Below are 7,500 nucleotides of genomic sequence, written 5' to 3'. Positions count from 1 at the left end.
TTGTTTTTTATTTGTTCTATTTATTTGTTCCCATAAATTCTGACCTTGATAATGATCTAGATTCATATCAGGATCATTAAGTATAAAGTTTAATGAAAAGAAAGAGTAAAGTAAAGAAAAAAGACTCTTTTTTTTTTTTCATTTTAAAATTGATTATCGATCGATTTGGCAATAACGAAAGGATTACTAGTAACTAGTAATCCGCGTTGCTCTCACTAAAGCGCATACCCGTATGGATATCAATATATCACTCGCGCCTTTGTTTGTTACAACACGGCGATTCGAATCTAAAATTTAAATAGAAAATGGCTTGAATGAAATCATAAGAATATCTATGCTGTACACTTTTCTTTATTGCCCTGGGATTGTAGTTCAATTGGTCAGAGCACCGCCCTGTCAAGGCGGAAGCTGCGGGTTCGAGCCCCGTCAGTCCCGACGGATACAATAAAAAAAAAATACATCAATTGATCCCTCCATTTTCTGTGAAAGGGAATACAAATGAAAGAATTTCATTCCCAAGGATAGCCTTTTTTATTTATTTTTTCCTTTCCATTTTTTGTTGGGGTTTATTTGTAAACTATTTGTAAACGGTGAAAGTGGAAAAGCAGTCAGATGATACATCATCAGATGATTGTACAAGGAAGGCGGTAGATTATCGAAAAGAAAGAGTGGAAAAGAATATATAGAAATAAAGGAAAGGAATTCTTTTGATTGGGCCAGGAATCCAATTTTGTATTCGGTGTGGATAAAAGAGCTTCCTATGTTATACTATTCAATTCTCGACGGTGAATCGATTTGATAGCTTAGATATTGTTATTCATGATATTGATCCGATTCGATGTCATTGAAATGTAAGTCATCGCATTGAATTTACAAGCGACAAATTTATCATCTCTATGGGATTAAATCCCGAGTTATTGCGAAGTAAAAAAAACAATGAAATTATGGAAGTAAATATTCTCGCATTTATTGCTACAGCGCTGTTCATTCTAGTTCCTACCGCCTTTTTACTTATAATATACGTAAAAACTGTCAGTCAAAGTGATTAATTTGAATGAAACTTGACTTTTTATCAAGGATTTAAGAAAAAAAGGATTCCAATTTCACGTCTTAAATAAATTAAATAAAATGAATGGACTAGAATCAGCAGTATCCTATCAAACTCGATAGTATGGTAGAAAAAAAATATGAATCTTTCTACCATACTATCCATATCTATTATTGTAATGTATAAAGATACAAGCTTAATATAGATGAATCTACAATATGTATCTTCATACATGTCGATATCAATTAAATATATGTAATGAAATATATGTAATGTACATAGTATCTCAATTTTATTTCTTCGCTTGATCTATTTTATTTGTGTTGATTTCAATCAATCTGAAATAATTGAAAGGCAAGTCTTACGATTTTCTAATTCTTTCATTTCATGGAACCGATTTTTAATTTAACTTCTTTTCTTTGATCCATGATATGAAATGAGTCAATAAAGCATGGCATAAATAAAATTCCTAAAATAATAAATAAAACAGGGGGTAAGTGTGCAATATGTGACTACACTAAGGCAAGATCTTATTAAATAAAAGAACTACTTTTTTTCTCTTTGAACAGTAACAGTAAAGAGGGAAGGAAATAAAAACAAACAAATACAGAAAAAAAAAAGGGGGGGGGGTTCCTTGTCCCTCATTGTCCATATATAACTCTGGTAAGAGCTGGTTCATCAAAATAGAAAATTTAGGAAGAATTCTTTTTTTTTTTTAATAAATTGCCTATCATCCGTATCCCTTTTACTTTCGAAATACGAACATGGGAATTATTGAAATGTTTGTTTGATTTTGATTGAAAGGGTATTATTCATAGAATACATTACTCCACTAGAATCCAAGAATTTCGAAATGAAGACTAATAAAATAGTTAAAAAGGCTTTGCAAAACGATCTAGAAAACAATTGATACGGTTTGATTCCTCAACCCAATTAGAAGTACCCCTAGAGTCCACTTCTTCCCCATACTACGAGTGAAAGGGAAAATGTAAAGACTACCATTAAAGCAGCCCAAGCAAGACTTACTATATCCATGTGTATTATGTCCCCTAATTTCTATGAATATGAAACAAATAGGAAGGAATTTTTCCATTATTGTTCACTAATAATAGTGGAATTACCGGTGCAGAGTCAAAAGGAAAAGGGAATTCTGACACACCACCGTTGATGAAACACTTCAATAAATCCGCTTATAACAAGTTCTTATATGATTTCTAGTAAAATCGAGAACCATTAAGCACAAGCAAAATACGCAGTAACACTTTTGGAAGTATCAAAAGAATGTTACTCACATGTAGCAATAATAAGACTTCTTCTTTCTTTTGGTGTCCCTTATTAAGTAAAAGCCAATTATCCATCCAATCTAATATTGATTGGATGCCTGAACACTCAGAGACTTTCATCAGTCTGTATACAAAGTATCTTCCAACCCTTCTACAACCATTCATTAGTTAATTAAACACTCCCGTTATCCAATCTAATTCAAGACTCCGATAGTAGCCCCTCTATTAGTAGGGGAGGGGCTACCATATCAAGATTTACTCATTCCCTTCCACTACTCTAGTTTTTCCTTGAATCCTAGACGTAAGGATTTACAACACTTTAGAAAACAAAACCTCCGGAAGTTTATAATCAAGTTTATAATCAAGAAAGTATCAAGAGTCCTTTTCTTACACTTGTTTTTGCCGGAGAAAATTGGTCGAGTTATATCAGCAAAACAGAATATAGGATTTCGCGTTTTTTGTTGATCAGGCGACACCCGGATTTGAACTGGGGAATAAGGGATTTGCAGTCCCCCGCCTTACCGCTCGGCCATGTCGCCAAAAGGCTACAAACAAAAAAATGAGAGTATCCCCTTTTTATTTTTAGATTGGATCCATACCTTCAATTGGTTATAGTATCTCAAGACACACAATATCTAAAAACAAAAACTTTCCCTTTCTTTTTTCTTTTCTATTGAAAAAGAAAATGTGGATTCTCAGTTACAAAAGTAAAAATGCAGGACAAAAAAATTGGAACCATTAACTATTAACTATTGACGGCAAATTTATGGACGATTCTTCTTCACTTGTCTTTCTCTAATGGTATAAGAAAATAAAAATGGATACATAACTAATTAGTATTGATTTTTTTTTTCAATTTTTCAATTCAATAAAAAAACTTTCTTAATTTCAATTATAAATTATATAATTATAAATTATATTATAATAATATAACAGCAATTATGAGTCTATGTAAACCCCCGAACATAAGTTGTTACACAGCTCTAGTTATCTAATGAGGTATTTTATCTATCTAGATATGATGTCCATAGGGAATCAGCAAGAAATTATCGTGTTTCAATTTTTCATTGAATAGATTAAAATTAAAGAAAAAATAGAATTTTTGATAGAGCACGCCATGTGTTGTCTCCACTAGAGAGCTATAATGGAATAAAAAGAAAAGAGGAAAGACATATATAAATAGAAATGCTATATCTGCATATGTTTAATAAATACAAGCCCTCTTTTCGTACGCACTTCAATCATATTCTAAATATTCTACTAAAAAATAAAAAACTAAAAAATGGGTAAAAACATCTCTCTTCTCTGCGAATCATTTTTTGAACAGAACAATGGAATCTATGAAAAAATTAAGTGCTAGAAAAATCAACTCTCTCCCGATATATATTTTATGATTATTTTGTCTTTATCTCAACGAACAGATCAAATCAGGAATTCATTTCATTTTTCTGGTATTCAATCGGATTGGAATATGGAATATCATAATAATGGTAGAAATTGAATTATTATTTTTTTTTTTGATATTCTATACAAAACTCCATAAGGCTAAATGGCATTTATCAATTCTTTTATGTAGCTGTTTGTTATAAATATAAATTAAAATTTGAGTATAATTTTTCTTCTTCCGTTCATACGCATTTCATACATTCCATATATATTATATGGTATATGGAGTTAGATAAAATTTCATGTGATTCAGTAAACAGAATAGAAATTCAATTCCATCATTATTAGATCGATTCATATGATTCGATGAAGAATGAGAAAAGAATGGGATTTTTTTGATAAATGGGAAATTCAAAATGCTCGGGAATGAAAATGGGGAAATGTATACAATACCTGGGTTGAATCAGATACAATTTGAAGGATTTTGTGGGTTCATGGATCGGGGCTTAACAGAAGAACTTGATAAGTTTCCAAAAATTGAAGATACAGATCAAGAAATTGAATTTCAATTATTTGTGGAAACATATCAATTGGTGGAACCGTTGATAAAAGAAAGGGATGCTGTATATGAATCACTCACATATTCTTCTAAATTATATGTATCCGCAGGATTAATTTTGAAAACCAGTAAGGATATGCAAGAACAAACAATTTTTATTGGAAACATTCCTTTAATGAACTCCCTCGGAACTTCTATAGTAAATGGAATATACAGAATTGTGATCAATCAAATATTGCAAAGCCCCGGTATCTATTATCGATCAGAATTGGATCCTAACGGAATTTCGGTCTATACTGGTACCATAATATCAGATTGGGGGGGGAGGTTCGAATTAGAGATTGATAGAAAAGCAAGGATATGGGCTCGTGTAAGTAGGAAACAGAAAATATCTATTCTAGTTCTATCATCAGCTATGGGTTCGAATCTAAGAGAAATTCTAGAGAATGTTTGCTACCCTGAAATTTTCTTGTCTTTCCTGACCGATAAGGAAAAAAAAAAAATTGGGTCAAAAGAAAATGCCATTTTGGAGTTTTATCAACAATTTTCTTGTGTAGGCGGGGATCCGGTATTTTCTGAATCCTTGTGTAAGGAATTACAAAAGAAATTCTTTCAGCAAAGATGTGAATTAGGAAGGATTGGTCGACGAAATATGAACCAGAGACTGAATCTTAATATACCTCAGAACAATACATTTTTGTTACCGCGAGATATATTGGCAGCTGCGGATCATTTGATTGGAATGAAATTTGGAATGGGTACACTTGACGATATGAATCATTTGAAAAATAAGCGTATTCGTTCTGTAGCGGATCTCTTACAAGATCAATTCGGATTGGCTCTGGTTCGTTTAGAAAATGTAGTTAGAGGAACTATATGCGGAGCAATTAGGCATATAATTGATACCGACTCCTCAGAATTTGGTAACTTCGACTCCATTAACAACCACTTATGAATCCTTTTTCGGATTACACCCATTGTCTCAAGTTTTGGATCGAACAAATCCATTGACACAAATAGTTCATGGGAGAAAATTGAGTTATTTGGGCCCCGGAGGATTGACCGGGCGAACTGCTAATTTTCGGATACGAGATATCCATCCTAGTTACTATGGACGCATTTGCCCAATTGACACGTCTGAAGGAATCAATGTTGGACTTATTGGATCCTTAGCAATTCATGCCAGGATTGTGGTCGTTGGGGGTCTCTAGAAAGTCCATTTTATAAAATATTTGAGAGATCAAAAAAAGCACAGATGCTTTATTTATCCCCAAGTCGAGATGAATATTATATGGTAGCGGCAGGAAATTCTTTGGCCTTGAATCAGGGTATTCAGGAAGAACAGGTTGTTCCGGCTCGATACCGCCAAGAATTCCTGACTATTGCATGGGAACAAGTTCATCTTCGAAGTATTTTTCCTTTTCAATATTTTTCTATGGGAGCTTCCCTCATTCCTTTTATCGAGCATAATGACGCGAATCGGGCTTTAATGAGTTCTAATATGCAACGCCAAGCAGTTCCGCTTTCGCGTTCCGAGAAGTGCATTGTTGGAACTGGGTTGGAACGCCAATTGGCTCTAGATTCAGGGGTTCCCGCTATAGCCGATCAAGAGGGAAAGATCATTTCTACCGATACTGACAAGATTATTTTATCGGGTAATGGGGATACTCTAAGCATTCCATTAGTTATGTATCAACGTTCCAACAAAAATACTTGTATGCATCAAACTCCCCGGGTTCAGCGGGGTAAATGCATTAAAAAGGGACAGATTTTAGCGGATGGTGCCGCTACGGTTGGTGGCGAACTCGCTTTGGGCAAAAACGTATTAGTAGCTTATATGCCATGGGAAGGTTACAATTTTGAGGATGCGGTACTCATTAGCGAGCGTCTAGTATATGAAGATATTTATACTTCTTTTCACATACGAAAATATGAAATTCAGACTCATGTGACAAGCCAAGGTCCTGAAAGAATCACTAACGAAATATCGCACCTAGAAGCCCATTTACTCCGCAATTTAGACAAAAATGGAATTGTGATGCTGGGATCTTGGGTGGAGACGGGCGATATTTTAGTAGGTAAATTAACGCCTCAGGTGGCGAAAGAATCATCATATGCTCCAGAAGATAGATTATTACGGGCCATACTTGGGATTCAGGTATCCACTTCAAAGGAAACTTGTCTAAAATTACCTATAGGTGGGAGGGGTCGAGTCATCGATGTGAGATGGATCCAGAAAAAAGGGGGTTCTAGTTATAATCCGGAAACGATTCGTGTATATATTTCACAGAAACGCGAAATGAAAGTAGGCGATAAAGTAGCCGGAAGACATGGAAATAAGGGTATCATTTCCAAAATTTTACCTAGACAGGATATGCCTTATTTGCAAGACGGAAGACCTGTTGATATGGTCTTCAACCCATTAGGAGTCCCTTCACGAATGAATGTGGGACAGATATTTGAATGCTCGCTTGGGTTAGCAGGGAGTCTACTAGATAGACATTATCGAATAGCACCGTTTGATGAGAGATATGAACAAGAGGCTTCGAGAAAACTAGTGTTTTCCGAATTATATGAAGCCGGTAAGCAAACAGCGAATCCATGGGTATTTGAACCCGAGTATCCAGGAAAAAGCAGACTATTTGATGGAAGAACGGGGGACCCTTTTGAACAACCTGTTATAATAGGAAAACCTTATATCTTGAAATTAATTCATCAAGTTGATGATAAAATACATGGGCGTTCCAGTGGACATTATACACTTGTTACACAACAACCACTTAGAGGAAGGTCCAAGCAAGGAGGACAACGGGTAGGAGAAATGGAGGTTTGGGCTCTAGAGGGATTTGGTGTTGCTCATATTTTACAAGAAATGCTTACTTATAAATCTGATCATATTAGAGCTCGCCAAGAAGTACTTGGTACTATGATCATTGGAGGAACAATACCTAAACCTGAAAATGCTCCAGAATCTTTTCGATTGCTCGTCCGAGAATTACGATCTTTGGCTCTGGAACTGAATCATTTCCTTGTATCTGAGAAGAACTTCCAGATTAATAGGAAGGAAGCTTAATCGGAATGAATCAGAATTTGTCTTCTATGATCGACCGATATAAACATCAACAACTCCGAATTGGCTCAGTTTCTCCCCAACAAATAAGTGCTTGGGCCAATAAAATCCTACCTAATGGAGAAACCGTTGGAGAGGTGACAAAACCCTATAC

The 7,500-nt window shown here is 34.7% G+C and overlaps 2 non-coding genes across 2 annotated transcripts; one reads left to right on the top strand and one right to left on the bottom strand.

Moving 5' to 3' along the window:
- Positions 1–361: 361 nt before the first annotated feature.
- TRNAD-GUC (transfer RNA aspartic acid (anticodon GUC)) lies at positions 362–435 on the top strand. The gene has a single exon. It is a non-coding gene; the product is annotated as a tRNA-Asp (tRNA).
- A 2,363-nt stretch (positions 436–2,798) lies between these two features.
- TRNAC-GCA (transfer RNA cysteine (anticodon GCA)) lies at positions 2,799–2,870 on the bottom strand. The gene has a single exon. It is a non-coding gene; the product is annotated as a tRNA-Cys (tRNA).
- Between the last annotated feature and the right edge of the window lie 4,630 nt (positions 2,871–7,500).

The sequence above is a fragment of the Durio zibethinus genome, unplaced genomic scaffold (genome assembly GCF_047325235.1).
Source record: "Durio zibethinus cultivar Kanyao isolate XHJ-2024 unplaced genomic scaffold, ASM4732523v1 HiC_scaffold_128, whole genome shotgun sequence".
NCBI classification, from domain to species: domain Eukaryota; kingdom Viridiplantae; phylum Streptophyta; class Magnoliopsida; order Malvales; family Malvaceae; genus Durio; species Durio zibethinus.
The sequence above is the reverse complement of the archived record's forward strand: the minus strand, read 5'-3'. Positions and strand labels throughout refer to the sequence as shown.